This window comes from Ylistrum balloti, unplaced genomic scaffold (genome assembly GCF_031769215.1).
Source record: "Ylistrum balloti isolate Yb309-2 unplaced genomic scaffold, AGI_CSIRO_Ybal_v1 Utg369998, whole genome shotgun sequence".
Taxonomy (NCBI): Eukaryota; Metazoa; Mollusca; class Bivalvia; order Pectinida; family Pectinidae; genus Ylistrum; species Ylistrum balloti.
Window position 1 is genome coordinate 374456 of NW_026782077.1, and position 24908 is coordinate 399363.

Here is a 24908-nt window from a genome sequence, read left to right on the forward strand (position 1 = left end):
TCAAAGATTCGAAATAATTTTGAAATATTCTATTTCTTTGTTTGATATGACGCTGAGCATGTTTGGTGCTCGCCAGTTTGCCTGTTGGTTCCGTTGTTGTATACGTATACGTATGACGTTACTTACTTTGACTGACCAAGATTTACATGGCGGGCGTCGTCGATGAAGCAGAAGATAATCACCCTTTAGGAACATCTGGTTTGATTCTTCTTCTACTTTTTCAGCTTTTCCGTGTAAATCATTCTTTTCTTCATATTTTACCCTAGTTTTATGGAATTTGAATTCAGATTTGAATTATGTTGCCATGTTGGTTTTTGTTAAACACATCATCCTGGCTTACCATACATTCACCATGTTGTACTTAACTTTTGTTTGGTAATATTTCAGGTACAGAGACTTGCATACATGGACAATTTTATGAAAATAAGGACGACCCAAAAAAATATTTCAGTTGTGGGTCTGGCGTTTTGGAAGAGCAGATCCGCCCTGCTGGATTAGAGTTTGATGTTAACATTTTAACGTGTAACTGGCCGTGACTGTTGTACATATAATATCAAACAATGATATCATGACGTGTAGCTTCGCTATTCCGAAGCAGTTCACACATCACAGATATATTTAGTGCTCATTTGTATAAAAAAAATAATAACTTGAAACAGATAAACAATTATTCTAAGATATACTATGAATTGTAGGTTATTGGTCCGCTTCTAGACTTTAAGCTTATTTTTGAAATTCAGAAACTAATCAGATTCAATCAGTGATTAATGATAAATAAAGACTGACACAGGGGTAAGTACATACAGATTCAGGCAAGTGATGAACATAACTTCTCAAAATCTCCATTTGTTTTTCATGATATTCTTTATCAAATTAGAAAATCTTGATTCCTCCTCATTGCTTTGTCTTTTTTACTACTGAATGGCATGTACACATTACCGACAGGACAACATGCATCTTCTTGTTGTTACTTTTACCTAATGCTGCAATATTGGACAGTCTGCCTGTCTATCTGTCTGTCTGTCTGTCTCTCTCTCTCTCTCTCTCTCTCACACACACACACACACACACACACACACACACACATATATACGTGTGTATGGATTTGGTAAATTAAATGAATCAAAATTTTCAGTATGTAGTATCTATTGTTGAATGTTCTCTAACTTGTTAACGTAGAATTATCCTGTAAATAGTCATTTTTTTTGTATTGTTATGGAGGAGCGGTAATAATAACATCTTTAATTAATGATAATATCCAAAACATTTAAATCAGTTTATTGTCAGCTATCACACTGACCCACATGTGTATACACAGCTGTTCATTCGATATGAAGTTATACATTAAATGCTATTGTAACTAACAGCTAGCTGACAAGGATTAGTCGTCTGTGACGTCATTGTCTATAATATTGTTCTATATGTGTGTAACGAGACTTAACCATTGCACATATATGTGTATGTTCTTTTAAACTTTACCGTGATGTTAACTTGTACGGACTAAAGTATTGTCATCAAATACATATATGAAGTGAGAAAGGTATCAACAGGCCGGAAGTAACGTTTTTCGATATGGGATCCCAGAGAAGTAGTCTTGCGCGTCTACTTATCTTCATATTACGTAAGTAGAGATTGGACACATTGAAATAGATTTTTTTTAGTTTAAGCTAAAATTTTTCATCACTTGACTTATCTTTCTGTAATGGAAGAGTATCTGTCCTATTGTCTTGATTAATTATCATCGGTCCAAACACTACATCAGAAACATAATTGTGATTAAGATCGTGGTGACATAAAAACCTTTGCGATACGACACTGCACCACTTTGATAAGAAGCCCGTCAGCGTTCAGTGGACCATGACATCAATGTAAGCTGACCTTATATTTGTGCACGACTTCCTTCCGTTTAAAAATGACGTCGGCGCGTTTCGGCTCAGGCTCTATCACTTCGCCGTCCCGATCTAAATCATCAACATAGTTTATGAAGGACATGAATTGATAACGGAAGACTCTGTTTATCAGCCACAACTATCTGATGTGTTAGGCTTTGGTAAAAGTATTGTTCCGGCAGATGTCACCTACACTATGTAGCTAATGACCTGCTAACACCTTTCTGTCACCTCAGCCTCCTTTCCAAATACATCTCTTTTAAAGTCTAATTGTGTTTTTGAAGTATGTAGACTGGTGTTAATAGGAAGCAACCGGTGCCTTTTGTAGTCGAAGCTTTTTTTGTCGTGCTTTCGGCACACCTCGGTGTTTTTCCATGGCGATTTGCATTTTCATGTTTTATTGAAAAACAAACTCCGCAATATAGCTTATAATCCACTATCTGTGGATTCCTATTTTTCTGTTGTTGTGACAAGTTTGTGATGACATTTGTGAAGTCAGCCACTGTAATTACACCTTGTAGATTACTTCTGATCGTCACTGAATCTGTACACATCGAGTGCAGTCAAATTGACCTTTGTAGTGACCAACTTCTGTTTGGTAGTTCAATACCGAAAAGTAGTACCCTTCCACGTGACCCGTCAGACGAAATAGGGTAAACATCATTTGACGAATAACCACACACATAAACGTTGTCATTCTTGTCCAGTCAAATACCGACAGGATGCCTCAGACCAGAGCCTCAGTATCTGTAGACTGCCTCGTTACTGTCCACACGTCTATACAGGTCGAAGTAACCTCCCCTGTTCCTTATTGATTTGTTAGCCTTTCCGTCTTCAGTCAGGACCTGGATACTACAAACCGCACTGACCAGAATATTGTTCCCAAGAAATGCTACACCGCGGATATCAAGTGGAGCGCTGTTGCTGTTTATAACGGAAAGCTGAAAGTTCTTCAGTGCACACTTCAGTATGGCTGCGTCAGGTAAAGCCACAAATATCTCACCAACAGAACGCCCGTGTGCTGTATCATTTTGACTCCCCATAATTTTATATTTTCTCCGGTAGTGATACATGCCATCATACAACAGAAGTTTTTTTTGTTAAAACTATCTCTGAGAAGTCGTTGAAGATGTCTTCCGGTAGCTTTGGATGTCATAATCCTTGTTATCGTACGGCATGCACGCGAGAAACCGAGCCAGTCCATATATCCACTTCACTCGTTACCTGAGTCGTCTCTACTGTCAGATGTTGCAGATCTAGAGAGCCTGTGAAGTCCGAGGTTAAAGTGTTGTAGCAGTAGACACTGAAAGCTTCGTCTCAGTAAAGGTACCTGTGTTCTTTTCAACACTCTATGATGTTGATGATGCTGTTGATGTCACGACAATATTCCCCAGTTTTATAAACTTCATGATTTTATCAATAACTGTCCCGAACCTGAGTTTGGTGTCGATTCGGTAATTTCTTTGTGGTTAGGTCTAGATGACGGTATGTGCTGATATGTGATGTCTAGTCCGATCCCTGATGAAAATTCTGTGACGTTCTGATAACTGTTGATTTTTGATTTGTTCGGCACTGGTGTGGAATGTGTTGACACATTTCCGTCTGGGGGATAACTGTTTCCTTTGTGCTTTACATTTCTTTTTGGGTTCTGATTGTAATGCTGCGTTAAGATTATCAAGCTTGTCTCCAGCTTTCTGTATGTCTGTCACCTCCGTCGATATTTCCTTTTCGGTGTCAACTTTTCTATTTCTAATACCATCTTCTTAGTCTCCCCTGTCAACTGCTTCCATTTTGTGTTATGATAACTCCGTGCAGACCTAGTCCTCCTGATGACGTCCTCTATTGGTTTAGTTACATTGCCTATGTGACACACATCTCACGATTTTGCTGTAAGTTTAGCAAACAATTCATTTCTAGGAAAACATGTTTCTACATTCGTATCGATGTCTTCCGGAACAGTCGGCGCCTCACAGACAGGGCACGGGGAGTAGTGTCGATCCTCGTCCACTGTGACGTGTCAGGTACTACGTCAGCAGAAAGTGTGGTCACAGCGCAGAACCATCGGTTCTTCATAAGGTGATGTACATATCAAACATCTTTATTCTGGAGTCGGGTCGCCTTCTGCCATGCCTGTATCGGAAGTCTATCGGATGTTTTTTTTCTCTGTAACACAAGGACACGTCTCTGGACATATTAATAAAAAATTATTGCACTCTCAAACGATCATCAAATTTGTTTTCTTAAACATGGAAATTAGGTTTCCTATTTACTGGATTTTTCTTTCCAAACCACACCATAGCGTCACCTCCGATTACAAAACAAGAAAACGTTGCCCAAGGGAGGTAACTCGTAAAAAAAGTACTATGGTGTTTTTATTCGGAAGTAAACATGCTAATTCTCATATGTGTACATGTACGTTGAAATGATAGAACTAAACACCAGAGAATGCAACGATATGATGACGAGGTGATTTACTGCCCTGACCACTTGAGTCGAGCTTATGTGAACGAGACAAAAGACGTTTTAGTTCCGGAGCTTTTGGTAAACGATATGGATCCGCTTACCTACGTACCAAAGGACTCTGAATTTACCAATTGTGTATTTTTATTGCAATCATAGACATGTTAAATGATAAATAGTGGGAAGAAGTTTTCTTCTATAGTTATATACTGTATCTAATTCAGCACAATGCAGGGACAATGATATAATACATACATGCCCATAGCCTATAAATCAAAACTTTAAACGGAAAGATGTAATGTATTGTCAACTTGATGTGGAACTCTCCTATACTCTGAGGTAATAAAAGAGTGTAGTCTAAAGATTTAATTAAAAAGACGACATAATATGATATGTTTTTCTGTCACCAAGGAGATGCTATACCTAGTCTGTTTACCAGCATTCGTATCGCTTGTTGGAGTAAAATTCAATCCTATCTTGTTCCGGTAAGACATGTGATCTATAGGATTAAGGGTAATTATTACGTAGATTAATTAATAACTCTAAATTTACTTCCATATCATAATACCTTATATTTAAGTTTAATTTTTGAGGTCCGCCGCACTTTCTATAAAGCAATCCATAACTATTTGTCTAACCCATAGCTTCTCAAATTACCAAATATGATGAGATCATATAAAGTAAAACAAAAAAATAAAATGCAAAAGTAAATAATAATAAATAAAATCAAATAAAAAAAAAGAAATAAAATGAGGATGGGCCCTAACAAAGAAACCTTATTTTCAGTTTTCAGGTGCCACCTATAACTCTAGTCGTTCATCCCATGTTTGATTCATGAAGAAACTTGGGGGAATTCAAATGGGTCGAAATGAATGCAAAAGTCTGGAGGGGAATGTGAACTCTAGAATTCTGTACTGTAAGGTAGTTATGCCATACCTCGATGAGACGCAATACCGAGTGGTACAATGTATTAGAAGTTATCCCTCTTTGTGTGTAGTGTTCAGACAACAGCATCCACAGGGGACACAGATAAGGTTATCAATACATTAAAAAAAAAAAAAAAACAATATGACGTCATTGGTACCGACCATCGTTCGACGGTTAATAACGAGATTATTTTATCACGCGCAAATTCTAACAATTTGTTTCAAAATCTGATTATGTAATTTTACAATTTTGTCCAGTATTGTGTGATCCGTTCTTACTTCAACCCTTCTGTAACAGTGACACGCAGAAATAATTCTGGTGTCCGTTTCTCGCGTGCATTTGTCTACCTAGAGTCCATTTCCCCCCTGCACTAATCCACTTAGAGTCCATTTTCCACCTTCACTTATCCACCTAGAGTCCATTTTCCACATACAATAATCCACTTAGAGTCCAGTTTCTACCTGCACTAATCCATCTGGAATCCATTTTCTACCTGCACTAATCCAACTAGATCCATTTTCCGCCTGAACTAATCCACCTAGAGTCCAGTTTCCACCTGCACTAATCCACCTAGAGTCCAGTTTCCACCTGCACTAATCCACCTTGAGTCCATTTTCCACATGCAGGAATCCATTTAGAGTCCATTTCCACCTTAACTAATCCACCTAGAGTCCATTTTCCACCTTCACTAATCCAACTAGACTCCATTTTCCACATGAACTGATCCACCTAGAGTCCATTTTCCACCTGCACTAATCCACATAGAGTCCATTTTCCACCTGAACTGATCCACCTAGAGACCATTTTCCACCTGCACTAATCCACCTAGAGTCCAGTTTCCACCTGCACTAATCCACCTAAAGTCCATTTTTCACCTGAACTAATTCACCTAGAGTCCATTTTCCATCTTCACTAATCCACCTAGAGTCCATTTTCCACCTTCACTAATCCACATAAAGTCCATTTCCCATCTTCATTAATCCAACTAGAATCAATTTTCCACCTTTACTAATCCATCTAGAGTTCATTTCCACATCCACTAATCCACCTAGATCCATTTCCCCCCTGCACTAATCAACCTAGAGTCCATTTTCTACCTGCACTTATCCACCTAGAGTCCATTTTCTACCTGCACTTATCCAACTAGAGTCCATTTTCCACCTTCACTAATTCATCTTGAGTCCATTTTCATCATGCACGAATCTATTAGAGCCCATTTCTACCTGCACTATTCCACCTAGATCCATTTTCTACCTGCACTATTCCACCTAGATCCATTTTCTACCTGCACTATTCCACCTAGATCCATTTTCTACCTGCACTAATCCACCTAGATTCCATTTTCTACCTGCATTAATCCACCTAGAGTCCATTTTCTACCTGCACTAATCCACCTAGAGTCCATTTTCTACCTGAACTGATCCACCTAGAGCCCATTTTCCACCTGAACTAATCCACCTAGAGTCCATTTTCCGCCTGCACTAATCCACCTAGAGTCCATTTTTTACCTCCACTTATCCAACTAGAGTCCATTTTCCACCTGCACTAATCCACTTAGAGTCCAGTTTCCACCTGCACTAATCCACTTAGAGTCCAGTTTCCACCTGCACTACAGGTATTAAATTTTCGTGAAATCCCAGAGTAATCAGTTCACTCGTAATTAATACACTTCTTGGTCAGCCGAGAACGTTCAGACAATAAGTGTCAAAATTTACATCATAACTATAACTTGTAGATAGGACGGGGATCGTTTGTTTATAGAGCAACCAAATAACATGTAATCTATTATCATCCGATCCCAAGGGAACTATTTTCTTACAGAATTGAATACAGAGGAACATTGCCCCATTATGTGTAAAGTAGGTCATATCCTCCGTCCGATTATTCCGCTTTAAAGAGATAATTCTCGACAAAATATATGATAATGATTAGTGTTATTCTGTGCTAGACACCCTGGTATCCTCTGGGGTAGTTATAGACTCAATCTGCTTGTACTGGCCACCGACAGATAATTATAGAACAGGCTGACCTAACAATTCCCTGGTCACTTGGGGATCACAGAAACTCGAAAAATATTATTAAAAACGGACCATAAATCTGTCAAGAATTATGTTTTATTTAATATGTGTCATAAAATCATGATTTATAAAGGTATGTTAAATGTGTACGAGTTTCCTTGCGAACAATGTCAAAAGCTGACCGATACATGCAGTACAAGGAATATTATGGGATGTAAGTATGTACGTTGGAGCCTCGTTATCTCGAACACGTATAACCCGAGGACCTTGTTTGATACGAAGCATTTCGTCGGCCCCTGCTAATTTTTACACAAAATAATCAAACTCACATAAATCGAATACTTGGTTATCTCGAAGTTTTCTCAGGGGCTCCACCGAGTTCGAGATAACGAAGTTCGACTGGATCCCCTCTACAAAAATCAAATTGATGGGAGGAATTATTTCTAATCTTTGGAGGGGAAGATGGTCACACTGTTACAGGTAATATACAAACATTTACAGTACGAGATGGTGAGCAATCAACCTACTTTTCGGTTGTATTATAATCCTATGTACTGTAAGGTCAAAAATAGTATGACGAGATGGTAAACAGATAATAGAAAAGGAACACAAAGTTATTGAAAACAAAATTGAGAAGCGAGGAAACAATATTCAGCGCAAAGCTGACCCCCGACCGGTTATCGAGTGAGTCTCGAGGACACATATTGAAGCACATAAAGGAAAGAACAAAACAATTACAACGGTTTTATTCTCATAAACATTACTGTGTAGAGAATACAATCATATTCTGTGGAAAAGGCATATTATTGACAAATTGGAAAAAGCCGAGAAAGAATTACTACAGAAGTTTTCAGGAATTCACTGCCCATCACAATATCGTAAAAATTCAAAATTCGCATTTGATGATCAAATAGATCGTAGTATGCTTTTCCAAGACACCTTCTAGTACAGAAAGTTGACAATACTATCAAGGTATTGGCCTATTGTGAAAATACCCTCAATTTCAGATCACCCCTAGCACCAGCCAGAAGTTGGGCGTGGTACGAATTTTGCTCGACAGATGTAAAAGGATTGTCACAGAAGAACAAGACAAGAAACAAAAACAAAATCACATCCATAGGGCAAGGCACATACCCTGATTGGGTAATCCGGAAAGTTAACAATGAATTGGGTGAAAACAAAGAAAAGACTAAGAGACGAAACACCAAAGAAAAAAAGGACAAGTAGCCATCCTGTACATTACATGACATGGTAACAGAACACCCGTGAAACCTCACAAGACTCTCCGAAGTATCTAAGTCCATCCTAAGGAAATAGACAATTCGGGTCTGACAGAGCGAAAGCAGTTCCTGTCCCAGATCTTTAAATCGGCACTAAGATATAATTTCACGCAGAAAGAATCATATCGTGGTCCCGGCATACTTCAAATTACTCAACAGGGAAAACAAACCTTTTCCGGCGGCTGGTCAAGGAGGCCATCTGGATACGCCGCAATGGGTCAGTACTAGACGAGGTGGGGGCACAGATCCGAACAACTGTGAACAGGTTTTAAGCAAAACTAGTACAAAAACTTGCACGCTAGGTATGTCAGTGATGGTATCTTCACATGGTCATTGTTTGGTGAGAGGTGACCGTGTAGAGGTATGTCAGTGATGGTATCTTCACATGGTCATTGTTTGGTGAGGGGTGACCATGTATAGGTATGTCAGTGATGGTATCTTCACATGGTCATTGTTTGGTGAGAGGTGACCGTGTAGAGGTATGTCAGTGATGGTATCTTCACATGGTCATTGTTTGGTGAGAGGTGACCGTGTAGAGGTATGTCAGTGATGGTATCTTCACATGGTCATTGTTTGGTGAGAGGTGACCGTGTAGAGGTATGTCAGTGATGGTATCTTCACATGGTCATTGTTTGGTGAGAGGTGACCGTGTAGAGGTATGTCCGTGATGGTATCTTCACATGGTCATTGTTTGGTGAGAGGTGACCGTGTAGAGGTATGTCAGTGATGGTATCTTCACATGGTCATTGTTTGGTGAGAGGTGACCGTGTAGTCGTCGAAACGTCACACTGTACTCTTCTACTGGTTGTTTTATAAGATGAAAGTGACTGTGTTGTCATGGAAACATCACACTCTGATCTTATACTGGTTGTGTACAATATACTGTTAATTCGAACTCGCCGTGTTTTGCTTCCCCTACAATATACTGTTATATTAAACTCGCCGTGTTTTGCTTCCTCTACACTTTACTGTTAAAGCGAACTCGCCGTCGTTTGCTTCCCCTACAATAGACTGTTATATTAAACTCGCCGTGTTTTGCTTCCTCTACACTCTACTGTTAAAGCAAACTCGCCGTCGTTTGCTTCCCCTACAATAGACTGTTAAATCGAACTCGCCGTGTTTTGCTTCCCCTACAATATACTATTAAATCGAACTCGCCGTCGTTTGCTTCCCCTACCACATACTGTTAAATCGAACTCGCCGTCAAATTTTAAATAGCCATACCCACTCCTCTACCGATATTATTTTATATAAAAAAATAATGATTTTCTATTTTTCTCGGGTATCAAAAGTTCTGACTAACCCTGTAATACCGCAATTTTAAAGTAAATCGCTACCAATCTAACGCAATAAATAGTTTTAAAAAATAATTCGAAACGACTCAGTGCTAATTCATAATTATGCAGGAAGTCCTGTCCTCTGACGCATGCGCAAAGAACTGTAAATAAACCTGAAGCCTTCCAACATGGTAGAAAGCGTGCGAGGGAAGAGGGGAAGTAAACGTGTTTCGGGTTCTTCCTCACGCTCCGCGCCCTCGACCGGCTGGTTCATACTTTGTATCGCTCTCTGTTTGGTTCTCTCGTGTATTATCACTCTAAAATAATATTCATAAATACTCTTATCATCGAAAATTCGCTTTAGATAGATCCATTTCGCGATGTTCTATATGTTCGTTACCGTATCGTAGCCCCCATTTGAGGGTCTCTTTGCAATTAATCGTAGTTTTTCTCGTAATCTGCACGTTTTTTTGTCATATCTAAGCATTGAAAGATGTGATCAATACATACGTTAGATGATTACCATACAGGATATATAGAGTATTGATTGCATTTATCGGTAAAATTTCTTTACAAGCGATGTCACATGGACGTACTACTCACCTCTTCCTCCATTTTTGTTTTGGTTCTGACCGCGTCTGAACATATCACGTGACTTTTCCTCATCAATATTCATATCCTGCTAATGATTAATGAGACTAATTCCGGGACCGATATCTCCGGTACCCTTTCAATTTCAAGTTTGAAACTTTATACAAGTCTTTATTTATATATTATCTATTAGTATACAAAAACATTTCCAGTCAATAAAATATGAAAAATATCAATAATGGAGTGGGTCTGGCTCTTTAAGGATAAACTTTCACAAAGATATATGCATTTTCTCCAAGGAAGGCTTCACTTTAAAGTAGTTAAAACATAATTGCATTTAACTATTGTTTGCCGTAGATTCGTATCACGTGATTGCCTTTTTTGAGTATTGCCTCTTGAAATTTGCGTACTGCAACCTGTTGTGACATCAGGATCAAATATTGACGTGATGTCAAAAATTTGCGGATTTATTTGTGACGTCATTATGATGGAGACGAGAGGACATCAATTGAAACAGATTTTTTTCCCTCGCAATTCTTGTTGGAATATAAGGATACGAAATTCATTAGCATTTCAAACGCGATTTATGAAACTCGTCAATTTCTTTTGCTAAAAGCAGATCAAAATAAAGAAATAAAAAAATGTATATGTATTACCTAATTAGTATGTGATATTAAAATTGGACCAAATACGAGTCTGTATATGTCTCGATTCTGGAGATACAGAATCTCACGAGTTCGAAATGATGACAGATATCTTTTTCATCACAACTCGACGCCAGATTCATTGCATTCATACATCAGTGGATACTATCAATCACAGATATATATTGTGACTAATATCTCATATCTATTTTCTTTATTGAGAAGGACTTTATTTTTATGATTGAATTAACTGTACGAAAAGCAATTCAGCAAAATTCTCCTTTGTAACCATCCTTTTAGCGAAACAAAATATGACGCTGAGAACAGGGGTGATCAATCCTGTCTTTCAAACGTGTCTGTCGCTTAAGTTCCAAACAATATTTCAAATTAAAAATAACCTCCTTTACCCGCCGCCATTTCATTGATTTTCTCATACGGTTGTAGTGTTATATGGTAGCCAAAATCTTTAGCATGTTTAGAGTTGAGATTTAAACATATCACGTTAACATGGTAAAATGTTGCCTGCAGTTCATGTGATATAAGATTCTGTCATGTGTCGAGATTTAGGATAAGGATATATGTGGGGTCAGAAAATGTCCTAAAACCCTGGACTTTGCCCGGAGTATCCCACATTTTGTAACCTCAGAGGTGAAATATCCCATCCTTCACATCGACATATGAAGGATATCTTTCTCTCGTTTCTCATTGTAAATAGGAGGAAAAAAATGCTTCAACGTAGACAAAGTACCACAAAGGACGCCACATTACACAAACTGACAGAGAAAATGAATTCCGCGTACCTAGATTTGGCAAACCAAGTTTGTCCTAAAAAATTTCAACAAAATTAAATTGTCACTACAAATAACAATGTGTACACATGTGTATACATTGTATCAGGCCATGATGTCAATCAGAAGGGTCACTTCCTGCATTACATGGGTGGTTGTGTAATCAAGAACATAGAACCTGGCTATATTGCCCTGGACACACCAATATTACACGGGTAGAAATGAGAAAAAATGATGAAAGCTTTGCTGAAATCCTCCATAAACGGTATGATGACTTCATTAGCGGACACTTTTCGCGACTTCCAATGTACAACGAGAATACGACGAGAACCTCCCGGCACTTTGATTTAAAAGTGACAGAAATAACAGAGGTATATATGATATATTAGTCAGTAGCTAGAACTAATGGTGACTTTAGTTTAGACGGTTTATTCTGTGTAAAAGGGGAAAACATTTCTTAGTTTGAAATTGAACATTTATACAGATTTCTGACAATAGTATGTCTTATTTCTTTTAATACCTTGACAAACGTCCACAGCCAAAGACAACATGTCTTCAAGACGAACGATTTAGGTACAAAATTTATGTATTAGGGAACACAACGAAAGGAATTTAAACAAAGACATTATTCCTCATCAAACAAGATAAAAAAAAGGCCTTACTTGGCAACGTCCTTTTACAAAAAAGACTATACAGGGACAACGTCTTTCAACAATCAAGGTTATAAACGGTCAATGTTCTTTTACAAACAAGGTCATACAGGGACAATATCCTTTTAAAAGCAAAGTTGCACATCCGCATTGGTCTTTAACAATTAAAGTCATGGTGCAAGGTCAGTCGAAATAAAATTCACAAAGTGAAAATGTCAAGGTCATATGAAGATGAATTAAGTCTTTGTATCTATCATTGGAGTCACATAAACGATTGATTCATACAAGACAACACACAAATGTATCGAAAGGTATTTGTACTAGTTGTATCTGAAAACAACTTATCTACAGCAGGACCCCGTGGTACATAGACTGCTGCAAGGTGCTGAAAATGCGCTCTGATTGGTTAAGTAATTCGATTTCATTTTAAAACTTAAAATATTTTAAAATATTAAAAATATTAATAAACATTTGCATTGGGTTTTTCAAGAGAAACACTGATGAAAATCAGACTTTATTTTCTACAGCCACTGTCGTATGTGATGATTGTTGGATCGCGCGGACCGGACAGACGGAATGGTGTAACGGATACTGCTGTGATACGCCGATCAACGGCTGGGGTTGTTGCTGTGATGAAGGCAATGATGTGCAGATGTAAGTATGTTGACGGACGGATTGACGGACGAATGGGCGTAACGGATTATGTTTTGGTTCGCGTATGAAGCGGCAATGTGTAAACTGATATAACGGTGTTCAATGAAAATGTACCGATGTAAATAAATAGACGGACGATAAGACAGAATGATGTAACTTGTTTTTCTTTTGTATGAGATACACGTACTATAGTATGTCATTTTAAATGTCTGTCTGTAATGGAATTTGTCTTGTTCGACAAGCTACAACTTTGACATTCCTTAGATGTAATGAAGAACATGTTAATACATGAAAAAGTCCACTACGTTTACTTCTTCGCGAACTTTCTTACATTGTATGAAATAACTTACATCATTATTGTCCATAGAGAAGAAAATCTCCATCATTAAGATATCTCCTTAACACAAATACAAGTTAAGAAAAATCCGATGTTTTCAAAATACCTATAGATAATGAGCCTTCGTGAGAAATGACAAGGATTTTCCCCGATAACTGTTATCAATAAAAATTTGATTCTTTATGTCTTGTTTCTTTATCAAGATAAAAAAAGTACAATATTTTTTTTTAATTTTGTCATACTACACATTAATTTCTGTGTTCATTTTCCTTATTTTTTTAACAACAGGATCGCTCTAGGCGTTTTCGCCATTATACTTTGGACGTTGGGAGTGATCCTATATGTTGTCAAAAAGATCCTGTGCTATATCGGGAGAGATTTATTTTCCGAGTTGAATGGAAAGATCAAACGGAGAATAGGTAAGTCACAGATTCGTTTTTCAAATATTTTGTCAAAAGAGGGCGCTGTTACTCCATGTGGATGACGTCGACACATGGTGTGTACTTTCAATTAATTTATCAATTTACGATATATATATTTCAGCGAAATGGCGGAAAAACAAGGAGGAACACTATTCACGTCAACTTGCTGAGGAAAAGCAATTTCGCCGTCTCTTCAAAGAAAATATTTCCGAAATAGAGAATGAGGATTGGCGAAAACTGGTGGAGCTGTACAGTCTACAGGAGGATGAAGACGATGAAACGGGGCATGAAGTTTCTTGTTTGTGTTGTGATAGGTATCGTATTTCATTCAACAAAGTGTAGAGGCAGAACAGGAGCTGACTATGGTTTCTAATAACACTTGTATTAGGACTAAATTCTGATCCTAAAGTTTCTTATAATGTAAATGATTTCACAAATTTCAGTATTGAAGATCAGAATAAAACATATATTTTTCCCTTGTGTCGTTGAAACTTTATCCTCTTCAGTATACACAAAATAACCTGTAAGTTATTTCTGGCAGACAGTTTTAATCTCCGTTGTATGATCGTTGATCTTATTGCGATTTGCTCTGCTAGTAATGCTTTGGCGAAAGTAGAAAAGAAACAAAAGCAAAGCGCGGCTAGACACTAAAAAATAATTCGACACCAAAATGATCGTATACACTATCTGGTTCGTACCAGGATATTCTCAGTCTTACCGACATCAGAATATTCCGACAAACTGCCCTGACTGACACCAAAATATCCTCAATTACTGTCTTATCCGACATCAGAATATTCCGACAAACTGCCCTGACTGACACCAAAATATCCTCAATTACTGTCCTATCCGACATCAGAATATTCCGACAAACTGCCCTGACTGACACCAAAATATCCTCAATTACTGTCTTATCCGACATCAGAATATTCCGACAAACTGCCCTGACTGACACCAAAATATCCTCAATTACTGTCCTATCCGACATCAGAATATTCCGACAAACTGCCCTGACTGACACCAAAATATCCTCAATTACTGTCCTATCCGACATCAGAATATTCCGACAAACTGCCCTGACTGACACCAAAATATCCCCAATTACTGTCCTATCCGACATCAAAATATTCCGGCAAACTACCCTGACTGACACCAAAATATCCCCAATTACTGTCTTATCCGACATCAGAATATTCCGACAAACTGCCCTGACTGACACCAAAATATCCTCAATTACTGTCCTATCCGACATCAGAATATTCCGACAAACTGCCCTGACTGACACCAAAATATCCTCAATTACTGTCCTATCCGACATCAGAATATTCCGACAAACTGCCCTGACTGACACCAAAAATTCCTCAATTACTGTCCTATCCGACATCAGAATATTCCGACAAACTGCCCTGACTGACACCAAAATATCCTCAATTACTGTCCTATCCGACATCAGAATATTCCGACAAACTGCCCTGACTGACACCAAAAATTCCTCAATTACTGTCCTATCCGACATCAGAATATTCCGACAAACTGCCCTGACTGACACCAAAATATCCTCAATTACTGTCCTATCCGACATCAGAATATTCCGACAAACTGCCCTGACTGACACCAAAAATTCCTCAATTACTGTCCTATCCGACATCAGAATATTCCGACAAACTGCCCTGACTGACACCAAAATATCCTCAATTACTGTCTTATCCGACAACTATATATTTTTATGATCTGTTCAACACGTCACCAAAATAATTTCACGCACTGTCCAATTCGACACCAGGGTATATTAATTTAATATCTTATCCCACACCGTGCTATTGCCATATACTCTACGTCTGACACCGAAACATTCTCTCCGACATAAATATATTTCGATGCACTGTCGAATCCGAAACCAGATTTTTTTTCTCTGTTATCAACTTTTGTTTAATACGACACCAAAATGCTTCAATGCACTGTCCAGTTCGACATCACAATACGTTCGTTCTATTATCTGATGAAATAAATGATCATTGTTAGTCCTGCTTTATAAGCATGTGACTACAGAATTTGGTCTGAGGCTCTCGGATCTAATACTCACGTTACCTACACTTGTGTCGTAATGATATAGATAGGCTCTTATTTTTTATATATAAACTTGTCTCAAAGTTACCTGTGTATAACGATTACCTATCTATAAAGGTCATGCGTACGTAACAAATATGTTTCTACAAAGGTAACCTGTGTATATAAATACCTGTCTATAAATGTCATCTGTTTATCACAAACGCCTGTCTATAAAAGTTACCTGTATGTAATAGATAATTGTATGTAAAGGTCACCTCTATAAAGAGATATCTTTGTATAGAGGTCATTTGTTTGTCGTAAATGCATGTCTATAATGATCAAATATATTACAGAAATACCTGCATGTGTTGAAAGGTCGCCTGTATATAACAAGTTCCTGTCTTACATGTATAAGAAATATTTTTCATTAGAGGTCAATGGATTCAAGCCTCGGTGCAACGCAAATCATAATACAAAAGTGTAGTGTAACCTCTATATACAGGTCAACTGTCTATAAAGACCACCGGTCCCTTCTCTTTTAAATGTTTACACAAATACCAACACCGCCACATATTCCAGGGTGATGCTCGTGGTGTGTAAATTTACGATCACCTGTATTAACAAGTTATTTGACTCATGGGAAAAGTTGCATCATACAGTAATATTAAAAACTGAAAAATCATTGAACCATACGTTAATTTGTGAAATGCATTCACAGTAAATGAAGTTATCTTTGTACTTCCTTTTCAATACACACACTTTCGTCTAAAACAGCAAGTGATCATGTATATAGCTTTCACTTTTCGTATTATCTGTCGATCAAACCATTTATTTTAATTTCAGAACTATAGACTTCCACAACTAACAGTATCACGATCTTTAATCGAAATCCCACAACCATTGGATCAGTATATGAAAAGCAAATTAGATTGAACATGTTTGTCCTGCACGGGTCTGACAATATCAGCTCGCGTCTAGGAGCCCCTGGGGAGCTTGGGAGAAACCCCGTGGAATAATTGTCCCACGAACGCAAGCGCTGAAAATGTAATCTATCAGTTTCGAATTCCTGTAGTCGGTTTGTGTAGAATGGCTTAGGTCATTTCAAATCCAGATATGTTCGCTTTGTCACCGATATACAGATGCCCATAGAAAATTGTGAATGATAATTCCAACCAGCAGAAAGTCAAACATTTCTAATTAAAAAACCTTGATAATTATTTTCTTTAAAGATAAATAAAATCCGGTCATGTATGTAATGAAATGAACATGTTGTACGTTTTTAGTACAAGCTGAGGATACTTCGCCGGAAGTAGAATTTCTGCAGTAGCCGAATGCTATACAGAACTAGCTTTGCATGTAAATTGAGTTAATATGTGTTACAGTGAGGAAAAATACACTACATACGCCATCCTCACTACAAATATAAATAATGCATTGCGCCAGAAGGTCACAATGGGTAGATCCGATGTGTAATTTGACAAATGGTTGTAGCACCTGATGAACAATGTCTAGGCTTGAGATATTTTCTTGGAAGAATTAGAAGACCGTCATTTCTTTTGTTTTATATATACATGTACACGTGTATATCATTTAGTAACAAACTTCATATACGCATTGTAACACTTTCATTCGTGATTCCGGATCTCCAGTCCAGCATTGTTTTGTGTGATAGAAACACACACGATATAACGTGACCAGGAGTATAAGAAACATTGTTTCGGCGATTCATAAAAAACGGTCGATCTTAATAGCTTTTCATGTTTTTTTTTATCAAAATTAAATTAAAGTAAAGAGACATTTAAAAAAGATACATCGTTAACATTATTCAGGTGGAAATCATAGAATGCAGATTATTAGATTCATTCTATGTATCAATGGCACAGTTGATTTCATTTGATATTCAAAACTGCAGCGTCGGAAACATCGTGACGTCATCGATTTAGTCGTTTGTTACAATGATGTATACTTTGCATAAATACGTTAATGTGCTATGTATCATGAAGTAACATTAACATACATGTGTCTGATCTTCGTTTGTATTAAAATGTGTTTTCTTGGACGTCTTCAACCAATGTAGGTTTTGACTTTTCGGTCAGTAAATTTTGGTTTTCCTCAGACGCTTCACAGGTATTAAAATGTAGGCCCTTGACATCACTAACGAGTCCTAGAAGGACGAAACAGTTGTATGATGTAGCGTCACTGACGAGTCCTAGAAGGACGAGACAGCTGTATGATGTAGCATCACTGACGAGTCCTAGAAGGACGAAACAGCTGTATGATGTAGCGTCACTGACGAGTCTTAGAAAGACGAAACAGCTGTACGATGTAGCATCACTGACGAGTCCTAGAAGGACGACACAGCTGTATGATGTAGCGTCACTGACGAGTCCTAGAAGGACGAAACAGCTGTATGATGTAGCGTCACTGACGAGTCCTAGAAGGACGAAACAGCTGTATGATATAGTTTGATTATTTATTTCATTCTTCTGTATCTAATTCTAAATTTGTAAATATGTTGATATGTGCTATATACTTCGCTAGGTAAAGTTAAAGCGAAAGGCCATATTGATTACCTATGATAATTGCATTTATATATATGGTCTATAACCGCGTGTTATTTCGTCGTAAATAAAATCAGGTTTTATGGGCCGTATTTGTAAAACCTGTGACTAGGAAAAATAACTTTTCAAACGATAATTTAAATAAGGTTTCACAACAGTGCCTCTTTTGACATTATCTAGATTCTTGTCACATATATTAAGTTAATTGGCCTGTTTTACTTCGACGGTCACATGGCCTAGACACCATTTTGCATCCCCACGTGGTCCGTTCCTGTGTATTATATAAGTATATAGATAAAGACGACGGGGTCCCCGTACCGTTAGTATTATTTAATATTTTTTTTAATATCATGTGACTTTTTCTTAGATTATAATGGTGCTAATCTGTCAAAACTGCCACCATTCTCATATTTATTTGAATGTCAACAACAGGTTAAACTTACATCCGGTTCCGCAATTGCCATTTTCTGTAAATATGAATGACGTCACAGAAAGTGACACCACTGACATACAACGCAGGATATATGTATGATCTATTTCAAAATACCATTGTGGTTTTTAACAAATACTGTCTCCCAGGCCGAAATAATCGATAATGGATTATAAGCGATATTCAGTGAAATTGTTCCCGCTAGCAGTGGAGTTGATAATATTAAATAATCGGCGATTTACAACCTAGACCAATTAACGTGATAAAACACAATGTTCCCTTTAACTGCTTACCCGGCTATTACAGACAGACGTTTTTACTCCACACGAGTCCCATGTCAGATCATGGCAACTACACTCGGTCAGAGACGAAAATTGTACTCCTGCCGGACTTATACTCAAATGTGTCGGCCATTGTTTTGTCAATCCATCACCTGTACAAGATGTATTGAGAGAGAGAGAGAGAGAGAGAGAGAGAGAGAGAGAGAGAGAGAGAGAGAGAGAGAGAGAGAGAGAGAGAGAGAGAGAGAGAGAGAGAGAGAGAGAGAGTCACACTCAATCAAATCCCTATTTTACTTTTTTGCAATTAAGAGATATCATCATCTTTGCTTAATTTCTGATCTCCAAATATGTGTAAATCTAATCAAATTCTCAAAGAGAGGTTGTAACTGTCTTATTAATAGATTTTGATTATGAATGTATAGGGGACAAACATCAAAATAGTAATAAAAGTCTTCACATTGGTTGCTGCATCTACATTCAGCTGTATTACCTTTTGCTCTGAGAATGCGTAATCAAGAGATCTGGCAGGATTTCTCAAACGGAAATGAAGTATGTTTAAATTACGTAAATCTCATACCTAAAAACATTTGTCATGTATTATTTCTGTCTTACTGGTGATTGATTTAAATGTATTGGGAGAAGGAGAGTTCCTTATAGAAATATCTATGTCATACCACATTTTTTGTTGTTGACGAGGAAAAATTTCGTACGCTTAAGAGATAACCTGGAGTTCTAGTGATTGGAAACCATTTGAGAATTGAAAGATTTATGTTAAGATTAAATTTCAACTCTCAAACAATCAACGATTTAATTGTTTCATTATTTTTAATGACCTCTAACGAAACAAAATAGAAACAATGTGGTGAAAGTTTCGATATCATGTAATTTCCCTTTTCAGTTTAAAAAGAAATGTCAACTGAGGTTTCGATCCATGCACCTTTGGAGTCGAGAGCGGAGAGCTTACCACTGTGCTATCGTTACGTTACACGTGACAAAGTGAACATTTAGGAATCTTATTAAGTATGTAGTTTACCCCATCTATTGAACATATTTTATGTTGGTGTGAAATGAAAAACAGGTGTCAAGAAAAACAAAGATGACAATGATGTGGTCAGTACATTAATGACTGATTATGCTAAAATGCCAAAAGTTCAAATATCTCCATATCAACAAGCACTGCACCCCTACCCTTACACTAAAAATCACCCAAATAATATACATTACACAAGTCTGATCTTTTATTGATGACACAAAGTATCTATTCGCTAGTTTTTTGTTCTGTAAGTGTACGTTAAATGTCGTACGACAGATAACCTGTTTTATACTGTAAGATGACGCCAGCAGTATGTGTTTCACATTGTCTATGATTAATGTATAATACAAAAGCTCATCTTGGAATCGGACAATGATAACTGGTTAGGCATATACCATTCAATGAAAAAAGCAAGTTCATTGTAACATTTTACTACGTTGCAATGACAAAACCTTGAAAAAAGTAAAAAGGTTATAGTTCCGCTTTTCTCGATATTCCAATCACCAGCAAATTAAAATTGAATTCATATAGTCCGTGCTGATTACTTACATAATAAGTAGATCCTGATCGAGCGCAGATCGAAAATATCGGGAAAATCTTATTTACATATCTAAATAACTCATTTAAATATGTTGTCAAATTTGGACATAGTGACGTTTTAAAGCCCCCTTTTTAAAAGCAAAGACACGCCCACCATCCTATCTTTGGTGCATTTCTTTTATTGGTGTCATGACGTCGTCTATGTGGTTTTAGAGTCATTTGTATACATGGTGCTGTTTCACTTAAAATTCAATTCAACGAATAAAATCAAACTGTTAGAAGGTCTTCATGTTTAAAATAACCAACTCCGTAGCAATATTTTTGCGAAAAAACTGAAATAAGGCGAGATCTTGAAGCTATTATTTTCTGGTGTTTCGGATCTCTTTCACATACGTTCTACATACGTTATATATCACGTGATACCTAACGATAGCATGTAAAAGCAATGAAATAAAATCAGTTAAACGGAGGTGAAGATCGAAATTCATCACCACAATTTACAAAATACAATGCCCGACATAAGTTAATTGTCTGATTTCATTGGTATTCTGAAATGAGTGCATTTGAAATGAATAGATTTGAAACACCGCTATTAAGATTTGTCCTGTTGTATATATACTAAATACAAGAGCATGTTAAACACGCCTTCAAGAACAAACCAAGTGTGATTTTTCCTGTCAAGCATGGGTTGTCACATGAACAAAGCTCCCTAAAAGAGTGCTCCGCTTGTGCCCATTCCTAATCGCTTCTATAAATGCGGTGTTGCCATATGTGGTACGGTATACTGAGGTTTTATACACGTTCACCGTGTCTTCATGTCATGATATTGATGAATAAATTTGTTATTTTCTGTGCAAGAAGTTAAACTATATTTTTTATTCCAACAGGTTTTGTGTTTAAATTCGTTTATTTAACTATCAATCAATTGCTGTAAATTGCATCGATATTATGTATGATATTTCACTCCTAAGTATGAATGTATATTAGTTAGATAGGCTCATATAGACATATATATATATATGAGTCATAACAGAGTGAGTATTTAATATCTATTGGAAAACAGTTTCTTTGAAACAGTGAACATTGAATATTAAATATCTTTTTGATACAGTGGACATTTAATGTTGATTGGAAAACAGTTTATTTTGTAAAGTAGTTTAAATCACGACCAGTTCAAAAAAGAAAAAGAAATACCGATATGTCAATGTAATCTTGATTAGAATTCAAATCGGATGAAATTTGGACATTGAGATCACACGGGAACCCCTGAACAACTACAATTAGAATAAGACCAGATATTTCTAAAGGGAAAGCACCTTCCGCTTCATCGACTACACTCGCTTTGTAACTACCTTGTGCCAATCATTCAACATGTTGATTTCCATGTCAAGTCTATTTTATAATTATTTCTTACACTTCTACGAAATATTATTTCACAAATATGTACTTTTAGGTAGCTCCATGTGCAAAAATCACCATGGCTACATCTGTGTGGTAAGCATAAACTTTGGTGCGCCACGTAATGGAAAAAAATCTATACTACAACAGTGAAGTGACTTAGGCAGATATACTAAAGTATAGAAGGATGTGATGGTGTATGTAGGGTCTGAAATATACTTAATCATCTTTAATCTTCGAAGGCTGTGGTCACTACGGCCAAGACATTACAATATGTGCCCCAGACAAAAGTGCACGTGCTGGCGCCATTAAGTTTTACATGTAACATTTCATGTCTATGTTCTATGTCATTAAATTCCATTCTTTTATAGAGTCTGGAAACATCAGCAAATATTTCTGAAATTCCGTGACGGTGTTGTCTATATCGAGGACACATCAAAATCTTTATGGAACACCATTGGAAATCAAAACAGAATTATCTTCCCAGATCACAACACTTTAATGTTTTTTATTATTGTTTATATAGATATATATGTATCTTTGTGGATTTTCATTTGAACATATGGCTGTTAAAATAAGCAAAAATGACAATAACAAGATGTGTTTATGAAAAGACCATACACACGGTTGCAACACAATCCTGAAGTGGGACATTAAAACTGTACAGTATAAAGCATGTGCTAGTTGCATACATACCTTGTGAAACACTTATGTCTCCGTTGTGGTATTGAATTTTTACTTTCAAATGTAGGTCAAAGGTCATGGTCAAGGTCACATGGTCAAAACGGTTTGGTATTACCAGAAAAGTCTTGTCACAAGAAACATACATGCCGAATTTGAAAGCCTTACCTCTTATAACGCAGTTGTTATGGGCAAGGTGAAAACGGACAAACAGACTGACAAACAGACAACAAAATCTGTGGGGAAATAAATAGACAGATATATAAATAAAAACCTGCTATCGCATTTATAATTATTATGCAGAGGTGTTTTTTTAAGACATCATTTAGAAAAATAATTAGACAAACCAATTAGATACACAATTTAGGTAATACCCCAACACGTAATATTGATATGTCTTCAGTGGAAACTACTCAGTCTTGATTTTTTTTTCAGAAGAATACTAATCTCGATGTTGTGTAATTTGATGGTCTGCTATTCAATTGTCAGTTAAACAATCTTGTGTGTAGAACGACAGGAAAATGATTGTTTTTACATACATGTAGATTCTTTTTTCCAATATCCTGTACCTAGTTTATTGAATCAGTTGTGAATGAATATAAGGACATTTTCTCTGCTGTATTATAGCGTGTGTTTCAGTCAATACTAATTGTCTCTATTAGACTTCCTTAACATCAATAAAGCGTCGTTTATTTACCATTGGCTGTTTACTGTTATTGTAATGATAAAGTACATGTTTACCATAGTACACATATCTCAAATGAACGTTCTGGAGAATTATTAGAAAACCATTTAAAGAATGATCTTTTGCAGAATCGGTGATTGTTTTTGTTTTCCCTTTGGAAGGGGACATCCCATCCTCAAAACTCCAGGGTTACGAACACTTTCGGCGGCGCAGAGAGCGAAAGTGGTCGTAACCCCTGGAATATCGAGGATTGGGGTATTCTAGAGCTAACAATTGGCCTCCTGTCTCCGACGTAACACTACCCTTCTCTGCCCGCTACTCTTGCCCTTTTAAACTTGCTGATGTAAAGACTTAAACCCTGAACAAGCAAACGGACAGAAATAGGAAAATGTCGTTCACTTTAGTATTTGGGTTGTTTACTCCGGTTTTTATAAAACCTGAAATATCACGATATCGCTGATAGTAACACACCGATGACTCCCGAGTACGACACTAGATCAGGAAGCTAGATGAATAATCAGAATCAATTTCGAATGAATTTGCTAAATCTCCATGATTGTATATGACGCTATATTACATCTGAATCATTCCAACAGAGTTACACCCAGTCTATAACTATGTACATACACCTATCTAATAAAACAGCTCTGTCTACATTAGCATCCTTTATTCCATCAACGTCTGACAGTTTGTTTCGCTAATATATTTGTTGTGTGTCGTAAACGGGATAATTATTCCATGTGTACAACATTAATTACATATAAACTCTACCTCAAGGTCGTTAGGAGCGTCAACACACGCCATCACTATACCAAGTATCTATACATAATTAAAGGCTTAATTTTCTCTGTCTAATTAATGACAACAGAGAGTTGACGGTCATTGGTGACATACAATGTCCTATCACATTAAAGATGTATTACATCGTCATTAACATAGGTTGTAGTGCTACGCCGTATCTTACTCGTGTCTGTGTGACGTTGGTCTCGGTACCTTTTGGGTGTTTCTGTATAGAACTAAGTTGTTCATGTGATTTAGTCGAATGACGAACACTCCGACCACCGACGTAGACGGCTTGGCCTCAGTACCACGACATCCTGAATAAATAAAGACATAGGGCGGTACTTCGATTTGCAGCACAGTGGTAAACAAACATATTGAGGCTTATTGAGGTATATTGAAACGAAAGTGACCGTTAGTGTGATATGTGCCTGATGGTAGAGGGTGAACTGTCCTTTGTTGTTAGAGGGTAAAATGTTCCTGTTGGAAGAGTGTGAAATGTCCCTGTTGGTAGAGGGTGAAATGTCCCTGTT

At 37.1% G+C, this 24908-nt stretch overlaps 1 pseudogene; it reads right to left on the reverse strand.

Moving 5' to 3' along the window:
* Positions 1–2452: 2452 nt before the first annotated feature.
* Positions 2453–5984, reverse strand: LOC132548032 (uncharacterized; annotated as a pseudogene).
* Between the last annotated feature and the right edge of the window lie 18924 nt (positions 5985–24908).